This window comes from Macaca fascicularis, chromosome 9 (genome assembly GCF_037993035.2).
Source record: "Macaca fascicularis isolate 582-1 chromosome 9, T2T-MFA8v1.1".
Lineage (NCBI taxonomy): Eukaryota > Metazoa > Chordata > Mammalia > Primates > Cercopithecidae > Macaca > Macaca fascicularis.
The window spans coordinates 77,569,667-77,597,522 of record NC_088383.1 but is presented as its reverse complement, the minus strand read 5'-3'; the positions used below and the strand labels follow the sequence as shown (position 1 = coordinate 77,597,522).

The following is a 27,856-nucleotide window of genomic DNA, read 5'->3' as shown; positions in this document are numbered from 1 at the left end:
GATGGGGTTTCACCATGTTGGCCAGGCTGGTCTCGAACTCCTGACCTCAGGTAATCTGCCCGCCTCAGCCTCTCAAAGTGCTAGGATTACAGGTGTGAGCCACTGCGCCTGGCCTTGCTCACTTCTTAATTTGATTGTTAGATTTTTGTTGTTGACTATTTAATTGAAGTGTAATATTCATACAGAGAAGCCACCAATCCCCAGAGGGCAGCTAGGTAAATTATCATAGAGTGACTACGTCTGGGACACCAGCCCTCAGATCAAGAAGTAGAATATTACCAGAGCCATCCTCCCCAACAGCACTAAGATAATCGCTTTCCCAACTTCTCACCAGATGTTTCTTTTGCCTGTTTCACAGAAATAGAATCGTGCAGTATGCATTCATTTGTGTCTGGCTTCTTCTGCTCAACATTATGTTGCTGAGATTCACCAACTGTGCATGGCAGCTGTTAATCCATTTTCAGTGCTGTAAGAATTTTACTCTATAAATATACTGAGAGGTACTTATCCATTCTCCTGTTGGAAGTTGGGGCTATTGTGAATGGTGCTGATATGAACATTCTAGTGCACATCATTTGGTGAACACATGTACAGTGCACAATTCTTTTGGGTCTATGCATAGGAGTGGAATGTGGGGGTCACAGATGTGGTCTCCTTTAGTAGGTATTACTCAAGGGTTTTCCAAAGTAGTTGTGCTATTTTACATTCCCAATAGTAGTATATAAAGTTTCAGTTACTCCACATTCTTGCCCAAACTTGGTATCAACAGTGTTTTTAATTTTAACCATTCTGGTAGGTGTAATATTGGTTTCTCATTGTGGTTTAAATTTGATGGCTTATGAGGTTGAGCATGTTTTATATGCTTTTTGGCCATTTGGATGTTCATTTGTTTTTTCCTCTCCATTCCTCCCTCCTCCCTCCCTTTCTTTCTTTTTTTTTTTTTTTTTTTTTTTTGAGCCCGCCACCACGCCCGGCCCCTCCCTCCCTTTCTTCCTTCCCTTTTTTGTCTCGCTTCATTTCTTTCACCCATTGTCCTATTGGTCTGCCAGCTTTTTTCTTAATTAAAAAAAAAAATTTGGCCGGGCGCGGTGGCTCAAGCCTGTAATCCCAGCACTTTGGGAGGCCGAGACGGGCGGATCACGAGGTCAGGAGATCGAGACCATCCTGGCAAACACAGTGAAACCCCGTCTCTACTAAAAAATACAAAAAACTAGCCGGGCGAGGTGGCGGGCGCCTGTGGTCCCAGCTACTCAGGAGGCTGAGGCAGGAGAATGGCGTAAACCCGGGAGGCGGAGCTTGCAGTGAGCTGAGATCCGGCCACTGCACTCCAGCCTGGGCAACAGAGCGAGACTCCGTCTCAAAAAAAAAAAAAAAAAAAATTATTTTACTTCAAGTTCTGGGATACATGTACAGAATGTGCAGGTTTGTTACATAGGTAAATGTGTGCCATGGTGGTTTGCTGCACTTAGCAACCCGTCACCTAGGTATTAAGCCCTGCATGCATTTTTCATTTTAATTTGTAGGAATTCTCTTTATACTCTACCTGTGACTTATCTTTTCACCCTCCTCCATTACTCACCTCTTTTTTTTTTTTTTTTAAGAGACAGAGTCTCACCCTGTCACCCAGGCTGGAGTGCCGTGGCATACTCATGGCTCACTGCAGCCTCAACCTCCCAGGCTCAAATGATCCTCCTGCCTCAGCCTCCCAAGTATCTGGGACCACAGGTGTGCACCACCACACCCAGCTAATTTTTCATTTTTGGTAGAGACAAGGTCTTGCTAAGTTGCTCAGGCTGTTCTCTAACTCCTGACCTCAAGTGATACCCCCCACCTTGGCCTTCCAAAGTGCTGGAATTACAGCATGAGTCACCACACCCGGTCCCATGTTTTTACTCTCTTATTGATGAAAAAATTCTTAATTTTACTATCACCCAATGTATCAATCATTTTCTTTTGGGATAGTGCTTTGTTTGTCTTATTGAAGAAATTTTTACCTGCCCCCTAAGGAGCCTTAAAAATCTCCATATGCCTATAAAGCCCCACTGTTCCAATGTCTATTTTGTGCTAGAAAATAAACGAGGCACTGTCCCAGAGGCGATGCCTATCTTGTGGGAAAACTGTCTTCATCATCATTTGCCAAGTCAGGAGATGATCGGGATGAGGACAATTTCTATGACTCCCGGTGTCTGGAACTCTTCCTGCATTAGAGAGAGTGGGCCTGATGCCGTTGTGGGCCAGGTGGGTGCCCATCCCAGTCCCACCTGCCCACAGGGACAGGGCATGAGGAATGGAGAAGGTGTGGTGTCCTTGGGCAAAGCCAGGCCAGAGATGTGGTTCTGCAAACAGAATGAGGGTACAGATGAGTCTGCCTGCCTCGCCATGGGGCTCCAGGGGCTGCAGGAGGTGGGAGAGAAGCAGGTAGAGGAGGGATCCAGTGGGAAGAAGAGCAGAGCATTCTCCCTGGGAAGGGAAGAAGAAAGACGTACCTTACATTTAACAGCTCAGTGTTCCGGGGACCAGAGGTGAGGTCGCAGCTGCTGGTTCCCACACCTCCTGTCTCTGGCGTGAGTTGTTGAGATGTCAGAATTGGTGAAAAGTTTGAGATTGTACCAGCTGGTCCAGGAAAGGTAACGGGGGAGCTACAAAGCTTGTAGAAGGGCAGTCAGGGCTGTCCTGTGCACAGGGGCTCCAGAGCACGTGAGCCACGCTGGGGCAGTGGTTAGGGCCAGGCCTCTTAGGAGTGACCCAGACCAGCCTTTTCTTTCTCATTCTCTCACGCTCTGAATTCAAAAGCTTAAACATGCCACGAAATGTCCACCCACTAAAAAGAAAGTATTTGCCTCCCGGGCTCAGAAATGATATTAAGGAAATTGCACATCTACTGACTAGTGACAGAAAGCAAATCAGTGGCTCCTTGAGATGGGATAGGGTGGGAGGGGCTGCAGGGAGGGATTCCAAAGAAGCATGAGGAAGCTTTGGGAGTCGTGATGCTCCTGATCTTGACTATGGTCATGGTTTTGCAGGTATGTACGTGTGTCAAAATTGATCAAATTTTTTTTTTTTTTTTTTTGAGATGGAATTTCGCTCTTGTTGCCCAGGCTGGAGTGTAGTGGCACAATCTTGGCTCATTGCAATCTCCACCTCCCGGGTTCAAGTGATTCTCCTGCCTCCTCCTCCAGAGTAGCTGGGATTACAGGCACCCACCACTACTCCTGGCTAATTTTTTGTATTTTTAGTGGAAATGGGGTTTCACCATGTTGGTCAGGTGGGTCTCCAACTCCCGACCTCAGGTGATCCACCCACCTCAGTCTCCCAAAGTGCTGGGATTACAGGCGTGAGCCACCACACCGAGCCTTGTTCTCTTGTGTGTTAGTTACTCCTCCGTGAGGCTGTTAAACATCCTCCCAGCACACACACACCCACAGACACACACCTGCACGCCCTCACGCAGTTTGCAAGGCAGTGGTTCAAGTTACACTTTAATCCCTCAAGCGTGCTCATCTCACTCTCCAAACCTGCCCTCTTGCAAGGTCCATGGTTCTTCTAAGTGTTCTGGTCACAAGGCAGCTGGATCAACACTCAGAGGTACAGAGCAGGGCAGAGTGTGGTTCCTGCATCTGTCTCGCCCCCACGTTCTTTACACACAGAGACCTCCCCGGGAGCTGTGACTTGAACTTCACAATCTGCAGGGCCCACCCAGGAGCCGTGTCCTCCTCACAGGCAATGGGATCTCCTCTTCTCTCCACCTGTGTGGGAAGATTGGAAACAAAACGTAGAGAAAGTGGGAGGTAAAACACTAAGGGGATGGATCACACCTGAGCGACACCAGGACCGAGGGAAACACTGAGGGGATGGATGGACCACACCTGAGGGTCCCCAGGACAGAAGGAAACACTGAGGGGATGGATAGGCCACACCTGAGCGACCCCAGGACCGAGGGAAACACTGAGGGGCTGGATGGGCCACACCTAAGTGTACCAAGGACAGAGGTAAACACTAAGGGTATGGATGGACCACACCTGAGGGTCCCCAGACAGAGTGAAGGACGGCTGTTGTTGGGATGATAATTCCACATCTTTAGAGAACAAGAATTCCAGGTAGTTCTCTTGTCTCCAAACAGTGTGGTTATGAACTAGCTCTCACTCCAGGAGGCTTTAAGGCTCCATATAATATATGTAGTAATAAAGAAAAACAGGCCAGGTGCCACAGCTCACACCTGCAGTCCCAGCACTTTGGGAGGCCAAGGTGGGAGGACCACTGAGGCCAGGAGTCTGAAACCAGCCTGGGCAACGTAACAAGAGCCCATTTCTATAAATAATTTCAAAAATGTAAAAAGAAAAAAAAAACAAAAAACAAATAGTGGTAACTGTCACAACTAACACATTGGTACAAACAAAAATTTACACCAAGATGAAAAAAGTCAAGTTTTTTTTTTTTTTTAACCAAAACAATACTTCAGTCTAGGAAGAGGTGCTTCCTCTCCGGAAGCAGCTGAAGCCCTGAGCTGCTGTCCACAGGCGGATGGACTCTGCAGGAGCCCCTAGTGGGCCTCAGCTACTCCACGTCAGCTCCTTTCTTGTCCCTCTGCTGGTCCACGGGGGCCGCTGCAGTTGGCCAGGTCTCCTGGGAGTCAGAGGGGGCCATGGGTTCCACCCCAGGGCCCACCTCATCAGCACAGTGCTCTCACCATCTGAGCACCAGCCCAGAGGAAAAGGAGAAAGAAAGGGTGATGCTGATCCCCCAAGCAAAATGGAAACACCTCCACCTCCCACCCTCAAAAGCACCCAACAATGGACCCTGGGCACTGAGGGCCTCATAGGGAGTTGTTTGCACCACGATAAAATCTACAAAGTTCCCATGGCATGTGAGTGGGTGCTTCATCAACACAGGAATGTCCGGCTGCCCCAAGGAAGGCTCCAGTAATGTTGAGATCTTTGAATAGGAGCAAGGGATCAAGGCTGATGGTCTCTCTGAGGGCCTCAGTTTCCATCCATGTGGTCAAGCTCCCCTTTGGGAATCTGGGTTATGGTTCCTGAGATGGGGGCAAGAGGCATCTACTGACAGCTGTATTTACAAAAATCCATCAAGGCGACAATGCTTGTGAAAGTCAAAGCAGCACAGTAACTCACTGGAAAAGTGAAAGCTTCTCATCATCACACCCATAGAGATAATGGGGGTAGGGTAGGGGGGCAATCCGAGAAAGCATGTGTGTGCTCTGTGCACTCACAGCCGCCCCTCTCCTCTGCTCTCTGGCTCCTGATTTGCATAGTGAGAGGCAGACACCAGGCTTGAATCAGGAGGGACAGCGCCTTGTCCCAGTAAGTTTGGGTCTTGAGACAGTGAGTAGCAAGGGTGTAGAGAGAAAGGGATTTATCGACAAAGTTAACTGACTTTGATTCTTGAGTTTGATAGGGAGAGTTTGAATAACAAGGGACACCGATACTAACACGTGTTAAATAGACAAACTGCTTCTAATATTTGATAGGCATAAATGTCGCATTTATTTATACTTCTAAGCAAAGTCAAGTCTCTTTCTCAGTTGCTCATTTTCAGAGAGTGAGAAAGCCCAAGATCTTCTCATGGCCTCTTCCCCTTCCTTGGGTTATGGACACCAGGGCTCTGGGGACTGCAGAGCTGGGTAGGTCTCCTCGGAGTCACAGGGGACCATGGAGGAGAGCAGAGGAGAGAATGCTGTTCTTGGCTGTGATCAGGTGGCTGTCATATCCCTGCTCCTACATTCAGTGGGGAGTGACCTTCGGAAAATTATGTAACTCTCTCTCAGTTTTCTCATCTGAAAAATGGAGCTGATGGTAATAATCCTCATCCAGGAGAATAGTATGTGTTGATCATCCTCGTGGCATTCTTCTAAAGAGCTTCACAGCACTCTATTGTATGGGCATTAAATCATTTGTTTATTGTATACAATCTCAGCTCACTGCAACCTCCGCCTCCTGAGTTCAAGTGACTCTCCTGCCTCAGCCCCCCCCAAGTAGCTGGGATTACAGGCGCCTGCCATCACGCCTGGCTAATTTTTGGATTTTTAGTAGAGACAGGGTTTCACCATGTTGGCCAGGCTGGTCTTGAACCTCTATCCTCGGGTGATCCGCCCACCTCAGTCTCCCAAAGTGCTGGGATTACAGGCGTGAGCCACCATGCCAGGCCCATAGACCTAAATGTAAAATACATTTATTGAATGCCATGAAACCAGCAGCTTTGCTGTCACCACCAGAAGGTGATGACATGATTTGGAGAATTTTCAAATAGGGATATTGATGCAAACAAACAGGAAGGACCAGTAGCTCTGCTAGTCTCCTCAGAGACCAGAACCTGCCCAAACCACCCAACATCCCTGACTGATGATGGTGCCTGAGCGCATGTGAGGAGAAGACACAGCAAGAGGAGATGCCTGTGGAAAGCAGATGGCCTGAGCTCTGTGTGCACGCCCTAGTCCACAGGTAGATCCATCAGCAACAGTGGAAGCCTCACCGACTCCAGGTGTTAGTGTACAAATTCAGACAACTGTTGGCAGAATACCGTGCATGCAGATAAAGGAGTGGTTTCTAGGAAGCCATGCATAAGAACATAAACAAAAAATGAGCAGAGATGGTTGTGGCTACACACTGCTGACAGAATTTACAAATTTAGTACTGGGGGGTTACAAACAAATGAACAAAACAGTAACAACAATTCCAGGAGAAAAGAATCAGAATCCAGAGTTGAACAGTCTATAACCTAAGTATCCAGTGTTCAATGATAAGTTACAAGATGAAAAGAAACAGGAAAATGTGGTAGGAAACCAGTTAATAGAAACTGTCTTTAAGTGTCCCTAGACATCACACTTAGCAAACAAAGACTTCAAAGCAGTTACTGCATGTTAAAAGAACTAAAAAAGGGCTGGGCACAGTGGCTCGTGCCTGTGATCCCAGCACTTTGTGAGGCCGAGGCAGGCAGATCACCTGAGGTCAGGAATTCAAGACCAGCCTGACCAACATGGAGAAGCCCTGTCTCTACTAAAAATACAAAATTAGCCGGGCGTGGTGGCGCATGCCTGTAATCCTAGCTACTCGGGAGGCTGAGGCAGGAGAATCGCTTGAACCTGGGAGGCAGAGGTTGCAGTGAGCCAAGATCACGCCATTTCACTCCAGCCTGGGCAACAAGAGCAAAACTCTGTCTCAAAAAAAAAAAAAAAAAGAGGCCGGGCGTGGTGGCTCAAGCCTGTAATTCCAGCATTTTGGGAGGCCGAGATGGGAGGATCATGAGGTCAGGAGATCGAGACCATCCTGGCGAACATGGTGAAACCCTGTCTCTACTAAAAAATACAAAAAACTAGCTGGGCGAGGTGGCGGGCGCCTGTGGTCCCAGCTACTTGGGTGGCTGAGGCAGGAGGATGGCATAAACCTGGGAGGCGGAGCTTGCAGTGAGCTGAGATCCGGCCACTGCACTCCAGCCTGGGCGACAGAGCGAGACTCTGTCTCAAAAAAAAAAAAAAGAGGAAGAAAGAAAAAGAAAAAGAAAAATGACTTATGAAACATCAAGCACAACATATGTAGAATGAGAGTCTCAGAAAGAAAGGGGAAAGAATTATTTATAGAAATAATGGTTGAAAACTTACCAAATTTAATATGAAACATTAATCTATAGAGTCAATGTTTACTTTTAGTAAAATAAGAACCAAGATATCCACTCCTACACACATTGCGTCAAACTATGAAAAGATAAAGAGTAAATATTGAAAGCTGTCAGACAAAAACTTCTCTTCATGTACAAGAGCACCATGATAAAATTAACCACTGATTTCTGATCAGAAACAATGGTGAGACCTGGCACAGTGGCTCACGCCTGTAATCCCAGCACTTTGAGAGGCCAAGGTGGGTGGAATACCTGAGGTCAGGAATTTGAGACCAGCTTGGCCAACATGATGAAATCCCGTCTATACTAAAAATACAAAAATTAGCTGGGCATGTTGTTGTCTGCCTGTAATCCCAGCTACTCGGAGGCTAAGGCCAGAGAATTGCTTGAACCTGGGAGGCAGAGGTTGCAGTGGACTGAGATCATGCCACTGCACTCCAGCCTGGGCAACAAACAGAGGGAGACTCTGTCTCAGAAAGAAAGAAAGAGAGAGAGAGAGAGAGAGGGAGGGAAGGAAAGAAGGAAGGAAGGAAGGAAGGAAGGAAGGAAGGAAGGAAGGAAGGAAAGGTGGGAAGGCAATGGGATGGTATAGACAAAGAATGAAAGAAAAAAAATTGTCAACTAAAAATGCCCTGTCCAGCAGATCTATCTGTTAAAAATTAAAATATTCCCAGATAAACAATGTAGAGGACTACGTGCTCGCAAACAAGACGTTCCCGATAAGTCCTGCTCTTGCAAACGAAGCAGGGCGTTCCTTCCCTGCAAACAGGGAGGACAAAGGAGCCAGCTGCAAACAGCAGACCCTGGGGGCTGGTTTATGTGTAAACATCTTGAAAATCCAGAAAGTCAGGGAAAGATCAGAAAAACAACAATGTGTCTTGTGACTTGGCAACATTCCACAAACGACTGTATAAAATAAAGCAGAGTGTGTTGTTCGGGGCGGCCACCATGTTTGTCTCGTCCTGTGTTGCCTTGTGTGTTCATTCCTTTGTTTAGGAAACACGCGGACCCCAACAAACAAAGACAGAAAATTTGCTGCCAGCAGTCCTACCATATAAGAAATACTACAAGAAAGCTTTTGAACTGAAAGAAAGGCTTGATTCTTCTATTTGAAAATACTGAATTGATTTGTCACAGGGTATGTGTGTATATGTGTGTGTGTGTATGCCGAAAATTCCAAAACTTCTCACGCACTTTAACTTTTATTGATTTTAGAAGCAAAAATATTGCAAATATATAAAAATATCCTTGGAAGGTTTAATAAGTTCAATTTTTATACTTTTGTAGTCCTATGAATTTTAATAATAAAGAATTGATTTAATTTTTGATTAAGTCTAGCTGAAGATAGTAAAGATTAATTGAAACAAAAATTATAAAAATTTTATTCAGGCCAGACGCGGTGGCTCATGCCTATAATCCCAGCACTTTGGGAGGACAAGGTGGGTGGATCACGAGGTCGGGGATCAAGATCATCCTGGCTAACATGGTGAAACCCCGTCTCTATTTTAAAAATTACAAAAAATTAGCCGGGCGTGGTGGCAGGCGCCTGTAGTCCCAGCTACTCGGGAGGCTGAGTCAGGAGAATGGCGTGAACCTGGGAGGCGGAGCCTGCAGTGAGCTGAGATCATGCCACTGCACGCCAGCCTGGGCGTCAGAGCGAGACTCTGTCTCAAAAAAAAAAAAAAAGATTTATTCAAAACTAGCAATGATAAGCAAGTATAAAAAATAAGCTTTGAGTTGATGTAAGGTAAGAACATATTATGTGGGAAAGTTAGAATTTCAGGCAGAGGAGACCCTAGAGCAATAATCCCTGGAAATAACAAATTTCAGGGACAAATCCAGATCCTCAAAAACTGTGAAATTGAGGGAGCCTGAGCAGATCTCCAAGGAACCAGGTACCATCTGTGTGCCAGGGTGACAGGATGGAAAACAGACCAGGTCTGTCTCTGACAGGTTGAGCAGGTGGAGTGGGAAGGAGGGATGTAGAAGGCCAGGAGGGTGAAGGGAATTGCAGGGGTGGGTGGTGGTGGTGGGGCTGGACCTCAGTCTCCTCCTCCTACTGCCCACCCCACCCACCCTTAGGAGCCCTTTGTGAGGGGGAGGCCCCAGCTCTGTGATGTGGGCCTGGGCCCCAATAAATAGTCCCAGAGGGGACACCCAGGGCTCAGGCCCACTGTTCAAGAACTGAACAGTGTTCTTTTTTTTTTTTTGAGACGGAGTCTCGCTCTGTCACCCAGGCTGGAGTGCTGTGGCCGGATCTCAGCTCACTGCAAGCTCCGCCTCCCGGGTTCCCGCCATTCTCCTGCCTCTCAGCCTCCCGAGTAGCCGGGACTACGGGCGCCCGCCACCTCGCCCGGCTAGTTTTTTTTTGTATTTTTTAGTAGAGACGGGGTTTCACCATGTTAGCCAGGATGGTCTCGATCTCCTGACCTCGTGATCCGCCCGTCTCGGCCTCCCAAAGTGCTGGGATTACAGGCGTGAGCCACCGCGCCCGGCTGAACAGTGTTCTTGACACAGAGCTGTGCTGGAGCCCCATTCCTGAGATCATCCATTTCATCCTCTTTGTTGCGTTTAGCCTGATGTTCCTGATCATCTTACGCCCCTACTTTACCCCCAGGGAGCCATCCTCAGGGCCTCCCAGAGAGGAGAACAGCAAGAATGTAAGGAGCCCTCAGCCCACACCCAGCAGAGAATGATTCTGTTTTTCCTGCTCTCTTTTCCACTTTTCCAAATCAACCAGAGGCGCTCCTGTGATGGGAAATCTCATCATCCCTCTAGGGACGGCAGGGCAGGCAGGGGTTGGAGTGGGCCTAGGATTTCCATCCCCAGCTCCCAGACCATCTGTGGGGGTGCACGGGAGGCATCACAGCAAAAACAAACCCCGGGACTCAGCGGCGAGGACCCGGTCATGAGAGGGGTGAGGTCGTTGTGGGAGGACAGGCCCTGAGCCCGGGCTCATCAGCCGCCTTCCCGGGCAGGTACCTCGGGTCCCAGCCTCTGCGTGTGGTGCTCTGGGGCTGTGCTGAGCCCGAGAGCCCTTACCTGAGACTGGAGTCGCCTCTGGCCTCCTCGGAAGCAGAATCCTCCCTGCCAGCTCAGAGGCACCTGCAGACCCAAGTGTGTGTGTTTCACAAGCAGCGGAACAGGGACTGAGGATGCCCAGGGTGGGCCTCACATAGAAAACCCCTCCGTGCTTTTCAAAGAAGGAAACCAGAAAAGGTTATTATGCACTTCAGAAACGAGTGAAAGGAAAGAGAAGCACACAGGGCTCCGTGAGCTGAGTGGAGAAAGTGTGTCATTCACGAGCACTGTGGGTCCGCAGCTGTGGGGACAGGAGACTGAGACCTGGCCTGCACCCTCACTCTTTCTTGTCTCTCAGGATCGAGCTGAAGTGGGGGAATGGATAAGGATCAGAAATAGGTATATCACTTCGAAAGGTAAGGCTCTGAGGGTCCCTGAAGCCCCAGAGATCACAGCTTCACCTGTTCCTAGGAACAAGCACCAAGTCTCCTAGAAAGTCTTTTGCAGAAGCCTGATGGGGAAGCTCCTGCTAGGGCAATTGGAACCCGGGATCCATCTCTGATTCCCTGCCGGGATGAAGTCATGGGGTCCAGGGAGTGGGTATTGCCCAGGAGGGGACTGTGTGGGGAAGGGGACCAGTGACTGCGTGGACCTGCAGGAGGGGCTCCAGGGCCATGTGGGCAGCTGTATAACATGGCTGAGTCTTCTTTGAGACTGCCCCTGTCCTCTCTCCCCAGGAGGTGGTCGTGACCCCCATGATGGGGTGTGTCTGTGTCGGGAAGCACTTTGTAAATTACAAAGTGCTGCCCTCTGGGCACCTAGCTATCACTTTTGGGGCCATGTGACCTTGGACAGGGATGCTGGGGCTCCAGAGTCTAATCCCCGATCCTGGGGTCTCCCTTAATGACACACGCATTCAGGCTCCTGTAAGTCCCAGTTCCCTCCCTCGCCACCATAACCCATCTCCTGCTTTCCAGATTACAAAAGGCTCTTGAAACAACTGGAGAAACTTGAGGAAGTTTTCCTGTTGGCAAAGTGAGGCTCTTTCCCATTTTCTCCCATGTCCTCCTTCCTACCAGGGCCTAGGATGCCACCCCAGGGCCTGGGGCTGATCTGGGAGGGGCGATCACAGCCGTGATGTCACTAAAGCCCTGGGGCAGGGGTAGGCAGAGCTTTGTGAAGTCAGCATGGGGGACCCTGAAGGGGCCTGGGCCGCAGGTGCCCAGTGCTCCTGGCTGCAGCCTGTGCCTCCTGTGTCCTGCAGGCGCCTGAGGAAGCTACCTGGTGAGGGCAGCTTCCATTGCCTTCTAAACCGAGACCGCCTGAGGAAGTCGTTCAAACGAGGCCCTTGGAGAGTTCGCTGGCCTGCTGGGCGGTGTGGGAAAGCTTCTCCCACCAGGTTGTCCCCACAGGCTCCCCCGGCTCCTCTGGCCTCCAAGCCATCATCAGTCCCAAAGACCTCCACAGGGTCCCCTGGGTCTCTGTCATCCCTGTGCTCCTCCCAGCTACCAGTGTCTTCGTGTCCCCTGAAGCAATCTTTATACAAGTCATACGCAAGCTCCCTAACAGCAAACCCGGGCACCTCTGTAAAATCCTTGGAGGCTCTTTCATCCCTGAGCTCCTCCCAGCCACCAGAGCCTTTGCATTCCCTGGAGTGTCCTTCACACAAGACACATGGGCGCTCCCCTCCCCGACGATACGGAATCCTGGCTGCGTGTCCTGGTCCAACTCCACCCAGGCTAGTTCTCAAACTGATGCCACAATATGCCCAATGTGTGACACCCCTGAGCTGTGTAGCTGGTGGGTGTCTTCTAGCCCTCAAGTGATCCAAGGCATTGGTTGCTGCAGTGATCCCAGGCCTCTCCTGGAGGCAGGAGGCTGCTAGAGCCTGGTGCCTCTGCACCTCCTCACAGTACCCATTCAAGCACCCTAATATTCCCAACCACCTACCAAAGGCTTCCTTCTAGGGAGATGCCACATGCAGGCAGGTAGAGGCAGCGGCCCTACTTCCCTCAGCCTGCACGAGACAATGCTGCTAGATGTACAAGACACCAAAATCCCAGACACTGCCATGGACGCCACATCCAACATCCACAAACAATTGGGAATCTCCTGAGGACAACTTGGAGGCGCATCCCCTCCCTGATCCGGGCACCCCACAGATGCCAGAAATGCATGCTCTAATGCATTGGAAGAGGAACCTGCGGAGACGCTGGCTGTGTCTAGACTAAGAGTGGGCCTGTCCTGGTGCACACAAAGTGTTCAAGGCAGTTTATTAAAAGAAAAAATGCACACAATAAAGTGTTCAAGGCAGTTTATTAAAGTAAAAGAGAAAATACGACCTCTGTGTTAGTTTCCTGTGGCTGCTGTAACAAGCTACCACATGCCTGGGGGTTCACAGCAACAGAAACTTATTCCCTCACAGTCCCGGGGGCCAGAAGACAGAAATCAAGGCCTGGAGAAGGCAGGGCCATGCTCCCTCCTGAGGCTCTCGGGGAGGAGCCTCCTGGCCTCTTCCGGCCTCCGGCGGCTGCCCTGGCGTTCCTGCCGCTGTGGCTGCATCTCCAAGACCTGCTCCGTCTTTCACAGGGCCTTGTTGCTTGTGCAGCTCTGGGTCGAAGCTCCCTTGGACTCTCTCTTCTAGGACATTTAGGGCCTGCCTGGATGACTCAGGATACGCTCCTCCTCTCAGGGTTTCTCTCTAATCACGTCTTTTGCCATTCCAGCTGATGCTCGCGGGCTCCAGGGCTCAGACACAGGTGTATCTGTGGAGCCATGATCGGCCTACCATAACCTCCAAGTCATTCGAAAGAGGAAGGGGAATACGAAAACTGAGTCTCTCTACTAGAAGTTAGGAAAGGAGACATAAAATAGAAGTTCAGAAAAGCCAGAACAAAAAATTAAGTGGTAGAAATAATTCTCATAGATCAATAAAAACAAGAACCGTAAATGTACACAACAGAGCCTGTCCAATTGGAAACAAAATCTAGCCAGACATTGCTTACAAAGGTCATGGTGAAGCGGTGAAGCGTAGAAAGGTAGAAGGCAAGAGGGTGTGGAATATGAAGTGTGAATGCAGATGGGAAGAAAGCCAGGGTGGCTGGGTCAATACCCAACTTAGACTTAAAGACACAGGGACCCCAGGAATGGAGACAGCGAATTCCAGGTGATGAGGCAGACATAGCCTGTAAGGGTGAGAGTAAGAGCAGGTGACCAGCTTTGTAGAGGAAAAGGTACTTCCCTGAAGACTGTGGGGCCCATTCCAGCCTGGCTCTGGGAGGACAGCTCCGACCCATCCTCCCATGAATGGGGTGGCCCTGGCCCAGACTAGGGACAGTGCAGGGTGGTCCGGAGGGGCCTGCTATGATCATGAAGTTGGGAACTGCCTAAACCGTCTTCACGGAGCCTTTGTGTCCAGGGGGAAATCCAGGCACATGGAATACAATTTGCAGGCCATGGTTGCTGAGGACAAGGCTGGGTCAGCACTAGGCTGGTTTTCAGTAGATGGCAGCGAAGCCCTGGAGAAGCCTGGGGAGGGCAGAAATGAACAAGAAGGGGAGGAGGCGGGAGCCTGGCTGGTCCTGGTTGTCAGGGGCTTGGGGGGACCCTGCTCCTTTCTCTGAGAGCCCTGAGGCCTCAACTGGAGGACAGGAGGTGGATGTGCTGGTCCCTGAGGCCCGGGCAGCATGAACTGCGTGTGGAGCCAGGATTCGTCTGAGCCCTCACAGGCCTGGCCTTTCCCTGCCAGGGAGGTGCCATTTTCGCCCCCAGCAGCCTCCATCCCCGGATCCTGAGCCCTCAGGGACCCTGTCGAGGAAGCAGGAATCAAAGACCCAAAAATGTGGTTGGGCGTGACGGCAAGTGCCTGTAGTCCCAACTACTCGCGAGGCTGAGGCAGGAGAATCACTTGAACATGGGAGGTGGAGGTTGAGGCGACACTGCACTCCAGCCTCGCGACAGAGCGAGACTCCGTCTCAAAAAAAAAAAAAAAAAAAAAAAGAAAAGAAAGAAAGAAAGAAAAAAAATTAGCCGGGCGTGGTGGTGCGGTAATCCCAGCTACTCGGGCAGCTGAGGTGGCAGAACCACTTGAACCCGGCAGGCGGAGGCTGCAGTGAGCCTCTCGAGATCGCGCCACTGCCCTCCAGACTGGGCAACAAGAAAGACTCCGTCTCAAAAAAAAAAAAAAAAAAAAGATGTTAGCCGACAGTACGTTTTGAACATTTGATTTTGCTGAAGACAGTGAGTGACCTGGCCTGGCTGAAGCCTTAGGAGGTGGGTACCCAGAAAGTTCAAAACTGACCGCCTGTGCTGTCGGCCTGAAGGAGACGCGCGGCGTGAACCGGAGGGGGCGTGCTCCGTTCCCCCGCCAGGTCGCCGACCGGCAGACCCTTCTCCTCAGCGGGCGGCCGGACACTGTGGGGACGCCTTTGTTTCCGCCGCTCACGGTGTCTGAATCCACAATTTGTTTACGTGGTTATGGAGCCGGACTTGGGCATCGGAAGGGCGGTCTCTTTCAGCACAACAGTGGGGCTCCAGGAAGGCGGAGAGACGCGGGGATCCCAGCTGGAAGGGCGGACCGCGCTGCCTGGCGGTGGCGGGGGAGGGGGTGGAACCCCATACCCGGGCTCTAACCAAGAGGCCCTTTTCTTAAGTCTCTGCAGCTTGGAGTGTACCACCCGAGCAGGTCCCGGAGGCAGCCGATGCTGTGTATCACTCAGAACTTTAAAGTTTGTTTGTTTTGCGACAGGGTCTCCCCACTTTGCCTAGGTTGGAGTTCAGGGGCGCTATCTCAGCTCACTGCATCCTCCACCTCCTGAACTCAGGCGATCCTCCCACCTCAGCCTCCTGAGTAGCTGGAACTACAGGCATGTGCCACCAGGCCTGGCTAATATTTTAATTTTATTTATTTTATTTTTTTGAGACTGAAGTCTCGCTCTTGTTGCCCAGGCTGGAGTGCAGTGGAGCGATCTCGGCTCACCGCAACGTCTGCCTTTTGAGTTCAAGCAATTCTCCTGCCTCAGCCTCCTTAGTAGCTGAGATTACAGGTGTGCGCCACTGCACCTGGCTAATTTTTTGTATTTTTAGTAGAGGCGGTGTTTCACTATGTTGGCCAGGCTGGTCTTGAACTCCCGGCCTCAGGTAATTTGCCTGCCTTGGCCTCCCAAAGTGCTAGGATTACAGGCGTGAGCCACTGCGCCCAGCATGTTTTTAAATTTTTGTAGAGATGGGGCCTCAATATGTTGCCCAGCCTGGTCTCGGACTCCTGACCTCAGGTGATGTGCCCGCCTCGGCCTCTTAAAGTACTGGGATTATAGGCGTGAGCCACCACACGGAACCTAGATCATTTTTTCTCAACTTTTTTTTCATGATCGCCATCTTAAAGATCTTTTCTAGATGTTTTTTCCTAGTTCCCCACCACATGACATTTTAATAACATAGATATACCGTAACGTATATCTTTTTATGTCCTGTGGCCCTTTGGAAGGCAACAAACCATTATGTTACCTAAGATTTATTTCCTTCCCCTCACAGCCTCGCCATCCCACTACCCCCATGCACTCATACCACAATTTATTCCATACTTCATTAGAGATTAAGTTGAGATTAAAGCTTCCCTATTTCATGCTGCCATGAACAATCTTGTAATTAAATCAGTGCAAAAGTAGGAATGGAATGTATGCTTTAACGAAATGTATGTATTTATACTGCAAATAGCCCTGAGCGAGAAAGGGTGTACCAATTTACACTTCAACCACAATGTGCCTCAATGACATCTCCCTGCATCCTTTCCAGCTCTCTTAATTACTCTTTTAAATGATCATTAATTGAAAATTAGTTGCAAAGGCTTTGCATTATTTTATTTAATTTGCATTTATTTGGTTACCACTCAAAGGGACACTTCTCAAGCCTATGGATCATCTGCATATTTTCTTTTTATTTTATTTATTTATTTTTTTGAGACAGAATTTCACTCATGTTGCCCAGGCTGGAGTGCAATGGCACAATCTCGGCTCAACACAACCTCTGCCTCCCGGGTTCAAGCGATTCTCTTGCCTCAGCCTCCTGAGTAGCTGGGATTACAGGCATGCGCCACCGTGCCAGGCTAATTTTGTATTTTTAGTAGAGATGGGGTTTCTCCATGTGGGTCAGGCTGGTCTCGAACTCCCCACCTCAGGTGATCTACCCACCTCGGTCTCCTAAAGTGCTGGGATTACAGGGGTGAGCCACCGCGCCCAGGTTTTTTTTTTTTTCTTTTTGAGAGGGAGTTTTGCTCTTGTTGTCTAGGCTGGAGTGCAATGGCATGATCTCAGCTCACCACAACCTCCGCCTCCCAGGTTCAAGCAATTCTCCTGCCTCGGCCTCCCAAGTAGCTGGGATTACAGGCATATGCCACCACGCCCGGTTAATTTTTTGTATTTTTAGAAGAGACAGGGTTTCTCTATGTTGGTCAGGCTGGTCTTGAACTCCTGACCTCAGGTAATCCACCCGCCTTGGCCTCCCAAAGTGCTGCGATTACAGGCATGAGCCCAGTCATCTGCATATTTTCTTTTGCAAATCTCAGGGTTCTGTTTTTTTATTTGTTTTGTTTTGAGACAGAGTCTCGTTCTGTCACCCAGGCTCGAGTGCAGATGCATGATCTGGGCTTACTGCAACCTCCGCTTCCCAGGTTCAAGTGATTCTCCTGCCTCAGCCTCCAATTAGCTGGGATTACAGGCACGTACCACCAAGCCCAGCTATTTTTTGTATTTTTTTAGTAGAGATGGGATCTCACCATGTTGGCCAAGCTGGTCTCCAACTCTTGACGTCAGGTGATCCACCCACCTTGGCCTCCCAAAGTGCTGGGATTACAGGTATAGCTACTGCCCCTGGCTTTTTTTTTTTTTTTTTTTTTTTTTGAGATGGAGTCTTGCTGTGTCACCCAGGCTGGAGTGCAGTGGCACAATCTGGGCTCACTGCAAGCTCCACCTCCCAGGTTCATGCCTCAGCCTCCTGCCTCAGCCTCGTGAGTAGCTGGGACTTACAGGCGCCCACCACCACGCCCAGCTAATTTTTTGTATTTTTAGTAGAGGCAGGGTTTCTCTATGTTCAAGCTGGTCTTGAACTCCCGACCTCAGGTGATCTGCCTGCCTCGGCCTCCCAAAGTGCTGGAATTATAGGCATGAGCCACCACACCTGGTCCAGAGTTGTGTTTCTTGAGGGCTGTTTGGTGAGCGGTGGTTTGGGGATCCTAGCCGACTAGGGGGTCAATCATGGCAGTGTTTAGCCGCTGTGAACCTACCTGGAGCAAATTAATTACTCTAACCTCTCTCTGTAAAATTCGTAAAGTGGGGTAAATAATAGTACTCATCTCCCATTGGGTTGTTTTGAGAATTAGCTGAAATACCAGTAAGCATTTTTTTTATTTATTTATTTTGAGATGGAGTCTGGCTCTGTCACCCAGGTTGGAGTGCAATGGCATGTCGGCTCACTGCAACCTCTGCCTCCCTGGTTCCAGCGATTCTACTGCCTCAGCCTCCCGAGTAGCTGGGATTACAGGCACCCACCACCACACCTGGCCAATTTTTGCATTTTAGTAGACACAGGGTTTCACCATGTTGGCCAGGTTTGTTTTTTTTTTTTTTTTTTTTTTTTTTTTGAGATGGAGTCTCGCTCTGCTGCCCAGGCTGGAGTGCAGCAGCGCAATCTTGGCTCACTGCAACCTCCACCTCCCAGGTTCAAGCGATTCTCTTGCCTCAGCCTCCCAAGTAGCTGGGATTACAGGCACCCGCCAGCACGCCTGACTGATTTTTGTATTTTTAGTAGAGATGGGGTTTCACTATGTTGACTGGCTGGTTTTGAACTCCCAACATCAGCTGATCCACCCACCTCGGCCTCCCGAAGTGCTGGGATTACAGGTGTAAAACACTGCACCCAGCCTACTTGACATTATTAAGAAATCTATGAAAATATCATTTTAATGGCTGTAACATGTCATCACACAAAATAATTGGAGTATAACAGTTTCCATCAAATCTTAAAATATCATCAATTTTAAGTCCCACCATTATTTTCTGTACTACTAAGAACAAATTCTGGCCTGGCATGGTGGCTCTATGCCTGTAATCCCAGCACTTTGGGAGGCCAGGGCAGTCAGATCACCTGAGTTCAGGAGTTCCAGACCAGCCTGGCCAACCTGTCTCTACTAAAAATACAAAGATTAGCCTGGTGTGGTGGCATGTGCCTATAGTCCCAGCCACTTGTTGGGAGGCTGAGGCAGGAGGATCACCTGAGTCTGGGCAGGGGAGGTTGCAGTGAGCCGAGATCATGCCACTGCACTCCAGCCTGGGCGACATAGTATTATTATTATTATTATTATTATTTGAAACAGGGTCTCACTTTGTTACTGTGCCTGGCTAATTTTTGTATTTTTTGTAGAGTTGGATTTTGGCCACGTTGCCCAGGCTTGCTTCAAATTCCTCAACTCAAGCAATCTGCCTGCCTCGGGCCCCCAAAGTGCTAGCATTACACGTGTGAGCCACCACGCCCAGTCGTGTTATTTATGATTGCATTTCTTTTCTTTTCTTTGAGGCAGAGTCTCGCTCTGTCACCTAGGCTGGTGTGCAGTGGTGTGATCTTGGCTTACTGCAACCTCTGCCTCTGGGGTTCAAGCCATCCTCCCACTTCAGAGTCCTGTGTAGCTGGGATTACAGGCGTGTGCCACCACACCCGGTTAATTTCTCTTTTTTACTACACTTGATCTTTGCCAAAAGGATGAGAAGTGATAATTTAGTAGAGACGGGGTTTCACCATGTTGGCCAGGTGTGTCTGGTACTCTTGACCTCAGGTGATCAGCCCACCATGCTCTCCCAAAGAGCTAGGATTACAGGGTGACCCATGACGCCCATCTGATATCATTGTTTTTTTGTTTTTTTGTTTTTTTGTTTGAGACAGAGTCTTGCTCTGTCGCCGAGGCTGGAGTGCAGTGGTGCGATCTCCGCTCACTGCAAGCTCCACCTCCTGGGTTCGCATCATTCTCTTGCCTCAGCCTCCCGAGTAGCTGGGACTACAGGTGCCCGCCACCGCGTCCAGCTAATTTTTTTTGTATTTTCAGTAGAAATGGGGTTTCATCATGTTAGCCAGGATGGTCTCCAGCTCCTGACCTTGTGATCTGCCCGTCTCGGCCTCCCAAAGTGCCGGGATTACAGGCGTCCAGCCCCCGCGCCTGGCCAATATCATTGGTTTTAAAACACATACCTGGCCAGGCGCAGGGGCTCATGCTTGTAATCCCAGCAATTTGGGAGGCTGAGGCGGGTGGATCACCTGAGGTCACCATGGCGAAACCCCATCTCTACTAAAAACACAAAAATTAGCTGGGCTGTTATGCCCAGACTGTTTGTTCCCCAAAGAAGACCACCAGAGTCCAGAGTCAAAGCCAAGCTTTTACTACAAGTTCGAACCTGGTCCCTCCTTTACACAGTATACAAGAGGGCCCTGAACAATGCGAGCGTTTGCTTTTTATAGCCCGAAAGTTGCAGGGGAACAAAGAAATTCTTTTGGCTCCTGCGCTTTCAGTAACCTTGAACGGCTGTCCCCTTATCGGAGACTTTCCAGGTGGTGTTTATACTGGGCTCAGGGAGTTTGAGAGATATATGGTGGTGGGATGGGAGGATGGGATGTGTTTGTGCTAGGCTCAGGGAGTTTTGAGCCCGGGGCTGAGGAATGTGCCCAGCTCCTTTCATTCCCCCCTTCTTTTCAGGTATCTTTAGAGCCAATCTTGGGTCTTATAAGTCTGATTCAGTTTCAGCGTTTACAGGTTGGTATTGGGCTCTGAGGACCATGAGTTGTACGGTGTCAAATCTTTCCTTAACAAATTGTAAAATTCTGTTAACAACACAAGGTCCTACGGTAAGCAGAAATAGTAGACTTAGCAGGGGTCCAAGGAAGGGGGCTAACAGAGAAAACATAGAGGAATTCCACCATTGGTCTGCAGCTGAAGCAAACTGCCGTGTTTTTACTTCAGTGCTTAACTTGCGTAACTGTTGGACCCGGTCCTCTACAAGTCCTGATTCATTTATGTAGAAACAACAGTCTTCTTTTAGAAATATACATGTACCACCTTTTTCTGCAGTGAGTAGGTCTAGGGCTCTCCGGTTCTGCAAGGTTACCTGAGCTAGGGACGTGAGCTGCCGCTGAAGGGAGGCAAGGGACTCAGCCGACTCCTCCATAGCAACGGCAAATTGTTGGTACAACTTGTTACTTTCTATGAGGGTGTGACCTAGGGCTCCCCCCGCCAGTCCGGCCGCAATGAAGGATGCGGTGAGGGAGATTCCTGCAATGAGGGGGAGAAATATGGCTCGTGCAGGTCTTGGTCTAGGGTCTGGGTGAATAACAGCACTAGTCCAGTTACCAGTATATCCTAGGAACTCGCCAGCAGTTAGTAGAGTCAACCGGGGAACTAATGTGACAGGGAGACACAGTAGGTTATTAACAGAAGGACTAGGTAGGTTCTTAGATAAGGTTCCATTACACCAGAAGAATATGCCTGATGGAGCCCTTAAGGTGATATTAGGGGGCGTTGCAGTGATGCTGCAGAGGCTGGAATTGGTTCCTGAGAAACAGTAGGGAAACTTTTCCTGACTGGTGTTTAGGTATAGGGGCACGTTCAGGATAGGAGCATACGAGAGGTTTCGGAGGTTGTTAGCTTGGGCAAAGGTAGAGGATCCCCATGGCAGAGGGACAGCAGTTAGCGGTGGATGCCCTAGAGTGGCGCACAGAAAGCAGCCAGACAGGCTATGAAGTCCTGTAAGGTTAGCAAGTTCTAGTCCTTCTTGTAATAACTTTAACCAGCAGAAAGGACGTAAGTCTTGTGTTAGTCTGTTTTCCTGTCGTTGGATATTCCCGTGGACCAGGGGCAGTACTTGCACTAGGCCTCGCCACAGATAGAGGTGACTGCTAGGCCATGTGGAGGAGGGGGAGTAGTATACAGCCCCATGTTGAGGCGTGGTCCAGTGGGAGTTCCAGGGGTCTCTAACTATCCATGTATATGAAAAGTCTCTATCCCGTCTACGATGGAAGGGCCATTTAGGGTCTAACTGTTTTCTCTCTCCCCAATAACGGGGTCTATGGATGTTACAATAGTTATAAGGACAGCCGGCATTTTGGTGCCACCAATAGTGTTTACAATTGTATTTAGTCTGATCAAACTCAAAGCATATTATTGGTGTCATAGGTTTGGCTATTTGAAAACCAGTAAAATTTAGTAGAATTGGGCTGTTGCACCCTGAGGAAGGGCAATCAGCACTGGCCAATAATTTTCCGGGCTTATGAGGTTGCCCAGGGTGGGTTCGGTTTTCATAAAGCCAGAATCTCCAGACAAAGGGATTATGAGCTGGTTTTGTGATTTCTCCAGCGGCCACTAGGGCGACTAACGTTAGGGTTAGGCTACCTAACTGCATGTTTGCAGTGAGCTATGCTGCCGGCGCAGGGTGAGTTTTAAGGGGTTGTTCCTAGCTCTGTCCACAGTCCACGTGTCCGGTGCTTCAGCCGCCGCCGTGATTGGTCCCAGAAGATCGGAGGTTGGGTCCACTGGCTTGACGTGGGTGTAGTGGATCCACGATGCGATGCCTTCTACCTTCAGGGCGGTGGGTGTGGTTAGGAGTACCTGGAGTGGTCCTTTCCACCTGGGTTCTAGGGTCTCTTGTCGGTGTCGCTTGACCAGGACCCAGTCTCCCGGCTGGTACGGATGGGGTGTCGGCGGGGGACCGGTCTCATATAGTTCCTTCAGCTTGGGCCAGATTTCTTGATGAATTTTCTGCAAGGCTTGTAGGGAAAATAAGGGTTCAGAGACATTTTCTGTTTCGGACTTGAGCAGATCATCTTTTAGGCCGGGAACTAAGGGTGGGGGTCTGCCATACATAATTTCATAAGGAGTAAGGCCCAGTCTGTAAGGGGTATTACGGGCCCGGAACAGAGCGTAGGGGAGAAGGACCACCCAATTAGCACCAGTCTCCATAGTCAATTTAGTTAAGGTCTCTTTTAAGGTCCGATTCATTCTCTCTACCTGTCCTGAACTCTGGGGCCTGTAAGCGCAACGTAGTTTCCAATTTGCCCCAAGGATGGAAGCCAAATCCTGACTTACCTTAGCGACGAAGGCCGGCCCATTATCTGACCCTATCTGGACGGGGAAGCCATACCTGGGGAGGATATCTTCCAGGATTTTCTTTGCTACAACCTGAGCAGTTTCTTTCTTGGTGGGGAATGCTTCAGTCCACCCTGAAAAAGTATCTACAAAGACAAGTAAGTACCGATACCCGTATTTTCCTGGCTTTATCTCAGTAAAATCTACTTCCCAGTAGATACCGGGCCTGGTTCCCCTGAGCCTTGTTCCCGTTGCAGCCTGGGATTGGGGGTAGGCGTTGTTAAGCTGGCAGACTTTGCAACTTGTCACGATGTTGCTGGCCATCTCGGCTGTATGTCTGAATTTGAGCTTAGAGCGTCTGATCAGGTCTATCATCCGCCGAGCACCCAGGTGGGTGGTTCGGTGGATGTGTTCTAACACTTGTTGTCCTAATTTTTCTGGCAGGTTGGTTTGGTCATTAGTATCAGTCCACCACCCATTCTGGATCTGTTTCAGGGGAAGCTTGTCAATCCACTGGAGATCTTGTTCTGAATAATCAGGGAAATATGGCAAGTCCCGGGGGCCCGGGTCAGGGAGCTGGAGTGCAAGGAGTTGGCTGGGAGCCTTCGCCACCTTTCTTGCAGTTTGGTCTGCCAGAAAGTTGCCTTGAGCAGTTGGAGTAGTTAGTTTCTGATGCCCTGGGCAATGCACAATGGCTAACTTTTCTGGCCTCCATAGGGCTGTTAGCAGGGCTAGGATTTCTTGCTTGTTTTTTATCTCTTTTCCTTCAGCCGTCAGTAACCCCCGCTCCCTGTAAATGGCCCCATGTATATGCGCTGTTGCAAAAGCATATCGGCTGTCTGTATATACCGTCAGCTTTTTCCCCGTCCCTAAGGTAAGAGCTTGGGTGAGCGCTATCAATTCGGCCTTTTGGGCCGATGTCCCTGGGGGCAGGGGTTCCGCCCAGATTACTTCAGTCTCTGAAGTCACTGCCGCTCCAGCGTACCTCTGGCCCTGATGCATGAAGCTGCTCCCATCAGTGAACCAGACGAGGTCGGCGTCAGGAAGTGGGCGATCCTTCAGGTCTTCTCGAACTCCGTGCACCTGAGCTAGTATCTCGGTGCAGTCGTGGAGTGGGGCGTCCAGGTCCGGGTTGGGCAGCAGCGAGGCAGGGTTTAAGGTCATTGGGGGCAGGAAAGTTATCCTGAGAGGATTTAGTAGTAGTCCTTGGTAGTGGGTGAGTCGGGCGTTACTCATCCATCGATTAGGTGGCTGTTTGAGTACACCTTCGATGGCATGTGGGGTAACGACCCGCAATTCTTGCCCCATGACAAGCTTATCAGCATCCTGCACCATCAGAGCCGTGGCTGCAATCATTCGGAGACGAGGGGGCCACCTGGCAGCCACTGGGTCTAACTTCTTTGACAGGTAGGCAACTGGCCTCCACCAGGGGCCTAAGTTCTGAGTTATTACTGCCTTGGCGATACCCTTATTTTCATCTACGCATAAGTGGAAGGGCTTGGTAACATCAGGTAGTCCCAGTGCAGGCGCGGAGAGTAGGGCGGTTTTAATCTGTTGGAAAGCCGACTCGGCTTTGTCTGTCCACTTAAATGGCTGCTGCCCCCGTGTTGCCTGATATAAGGGTTTAGCCAGTTCTGCGAACCCAAGTATCCATAGTCTGCAAAACCCCGCTGACCCCAGGAATTCCCTCACTTGTCGGGTGGATTGCGGCCTGGGGATCTGCAGAACAGTTTGTTTTCGGGCGTCTGTTAACCAGCGCTGCCCTTCTTTAAGCAGGTACCCTAGGTATGTTACCTCTGACTTACAGATTTGAGCTTTCTTTGCTGAGGCTCGGTAGCCTAGATTTCCCAGAGCTTGTAAGAGACCCTTGGTCCCTTGGATGCAAGCTTCTTGGGTCTCAGCAGCAATCAGGAGGTCATCAACATACTGTAGTAAGGTTATTTCAGGGTGTTTGCGTCGGTACTCACCCAGGTCTTCATGGAGGGCCTCATTGAACAGGGTAGGAGAGTTTTTGAATCCTTGCGGCAGTCTGGTCCATGTCAGTTGGCCACTTATGCCTCTATCAGGGTCATTCTACTCAAAGGCAAAGAGCTTTTGGCTCTGAGGGGCTAAAGGCAAACTGAAGAAAGCATCTTTTAAATCTAAAACAGTGTACCATTGATGTTTAGGGTTTAGGGTACTCAGGAGGGTATATGGGTTAGGCACAGTTGGATGTATGTCCACAACCCTCTTATTGATTTCTCTTAAGTCTTGTACAGGTCTGTATTCTCCACTATTAGGTTTTCGTACCGGCAACAATGGAGTATTCCAGGGTGAGTGACATGAGCAGAGGATCCCTTGGTCAAGGAGCCGGCGGATATGCGGGGCAATTCCTTTCTTGGCCTCTAGGGGCATCGGGTATTGGCGTATCCGCACGGGGTCTGCCCCAGGTTTAAGTTCAACAAATAAAGCAGGACGGTGTTTTGCTAGTCCTAACCCCCCCGTTTCCGCCCAAGCTTCTGGATATTGCTGGAGCCAGGTTGCTATGTCCTGGTCAGGGGCCGTTTGCTCCTGGTGGAGCTGGTACTCATCTTCTAGGGTTATAGTTAGGACGGACACGGGTTGATTGTGGGAGTTGGTCACGATGGGCCCCTCAGGGAGGAAATGGATCTGTGCTCCCATTTTAGTTAGCAGGTCTCTCCCTAATAGGGGACAGGGGCTCTCAGGGATAACCAGGAAAGAATGGGTTACATTCTTGGCTCCGAGGTTTACTGTTCTTTGTGTTGTCCATGGGTATTTCTTAACTCCTGTGGCCCCTTGTACCCACGAGGACTTGGAGGATAATTTTCCATTAGTTTTAACTAAGACTGAGTGCTGTGCTCCCGTATCGACCAAGAACTGGACCGGGGACCCCTCCACTTGCAAAGTTACCCTAGGTTCGGGGAGGGGATCCGAACCCCGTCTTCCCTAGTCTTCATCTTGAGTGACTAGTACGGGTGTAGACCTAGGGGGTCCCTGTCCTCGTTGTTTCTTTTTGGGGCAGTCTCTTACCCAGTGGCCAGCCTCCTTGCAGTAGGCACATTGGTCTTTTTTCAGATTATCATGCCTGGGGGGCCGCCTGGGTTGGGTGTACTCTGGCTGTAGATGCTCTTTCTGTACTACTGCTGCCAGGACCTTGGTCATTTTTTCAGTGGCCTTAAATTGCCTTTCTTCTGGAGTATCTCTGTTATTGTAAACCCGCTGGGCTATCTGAAGGAGGTCCTGAATCTGCTTTCCTTCCAAGTCTTCTAATTTCTGGAGTTTTCTTTTAATATCTGGGGCGGCCTGATTTACGAATGACATTACAACAGCTGCCTGACTTCCTGGAGCCTCTGGATCTATGGGGGTGTACTGTCTAAAAGCTTCCATTAATCTTTCTAAGTAGGTGGCTGGGCTTTCTGTCTTTTCTTGCAGAATAGAATATACGTTAGCCAAATTAGTGGGCTTGCGAGCAGCTGCCCGGAGACCTGCCATTAGAGTCTGGCGATAAAGGCGTAGCCGTCCCCTACCTTCTGCCGTGTTGTAGTCCCATGCCGGCCTGGTCAGAGGAAAGGTCGCGTTTATGAGGTCGGGGTTGGCAGTCGGTTGACCGTCGTCCCCCAGGACCAGCTTTCTAGCTTCTACCTGTATTCTCTCTCGCTCTTCCGTGGTAAACAAGATTCGGAGGAGCTGCTGACAATCGTCCCAAGTGGGCTGGTGGGTGAACATGACACTATCCAGTAAAGACAGTAAATCTTTGGGGTTGTCTGAAAACCGAGCACTCTGAGTCTTCCAGTTATACAGATCACTGGTGGAGAATGGCCAGTACTGGAGCCTGGGGATTCCTGTGTCATCTGGGGGTCCTATTTCCCGGAGGGGTAAAGCCACCATGGAGTCAGGTGGCTGGGGGGGGCTAGTCCGCGAAGTGCGCCCTCGCGTCTGCCCCGCCGGCCCCTCAAAGTTACTTTCCCTTTCAGCAGGCCCGTGAGTGCCAGCCGCCTCCTCTCCGCCTGCTCTCTCCCGCGACTCAGCCCGAGGGGCCGGGGCCTGGGGCCCGGAGGGGTACGGAGGGGGTTCTGTGAACAGTGGGTCCCCGCTATCAGGTAGAACAGGATGGGAGGGGGCAGTTGGTTGCTTGGTTTTTAGTGGTCAAGCAACCAGTGCCTTAGAGGGTTCAGAGGCTAATTGGAAAGGGGACAGCCAAGAAGGCGGGTTTTCAACAAGGTCCTGCCATATGAGGATGTATGGGATTTGATCTAAGTGGCCCGCACGCCCAGGTAGGAAAATCTTGGATTTTACCCTAGTGATGACAGCAAGTTGGAAGGTCCCTTCGGGTGGCCACCCCACATCAAAGGCAGGCCACTCGGAGCGACACAGAGTAATTAGCTTTCCTTTCCTGATTTCCATACCAAGATCATGGCCCCTTGCTCTAACTTCTTTGAAATTATTTGTAAGGAGAGATAGAGGAGTACTCTGGGTATTGCCCATCCTGTAATGATTTGTAGTCCTTTCCTGTAAAGGAATGTGGGTTAGAATCCCTATAGAGGAAATCTGATCGGACTTATTAATGATAGCTAGTTGGGAGCACGACGCCAGAAGCCGGGAGCCCGGGGACTGGGGCTGGACGTGTGGCGCCGGAAGCCGGGGAGCCCGGGGACCGGGGCCGGGAGCGCGGCGCCGGAAGCCGGGAGCCCGCGGACCGGGGCCAGAAGTGTGGCGCCGGAAGCCGGGGAGCCCGGGGACCGGGGCCGGGAGCACGGCGCCGGAAGCCGGGGAGCCCGGGGACCGGGGCCGGAAGTGTGGCGCCGGAAGCCGGGAGCGCGCACCCGGGGACCGGGGCAATTCAGACCGCGAGCGCGCACCCGGGGACCGGGGCAATTCAGAGTCAGCTGTTGCCCGGATCGCGAACGCGCTCCAGCAACTCAGATCGCAATTTAAATCAGAAGAGAGCCAGGGGACGTCTCCCACCGGTCTCCACTGGCCGTCCTATAGCGCGTCCGCCAGGACTGTGCCAGCTTCAGTTTCAGACCTCGTGAGTCACAGATTCAGATTCAGAACAGACACTCAGACACAGACAGACAAACGGAGACG

General features: G+C 50.3%; 1 long non-coding RNA gene and 1 pseudogene across 1 annotated transcript in view; both read right to left on the bottom strand.

Annotated features, from left to right (window-relative positions):
• LOC135965132 (uncharacterized) overlaps positions 1–10,066 on the bottom strand; it is a 213,136-nt gene extending 203,070 nt beyond the window's left edge. Inside the window, exon 1 of the long non-coding RNA XR_010577999.2 lies at positions 9,978–10,066. This is a non-coding gene — a long non-coding RNA (uncharacterized lncRNA). The remainder of the gene's footprint in view (positions 1–9,977) is intronic.
• LOC123575482 (uncharacterized) lies at positions 1,066–4,075 on the bottom strand (annotated as a pseudogene).
• Positions 10,067–27,856: the final 17,790 nt, after the last annotated feature.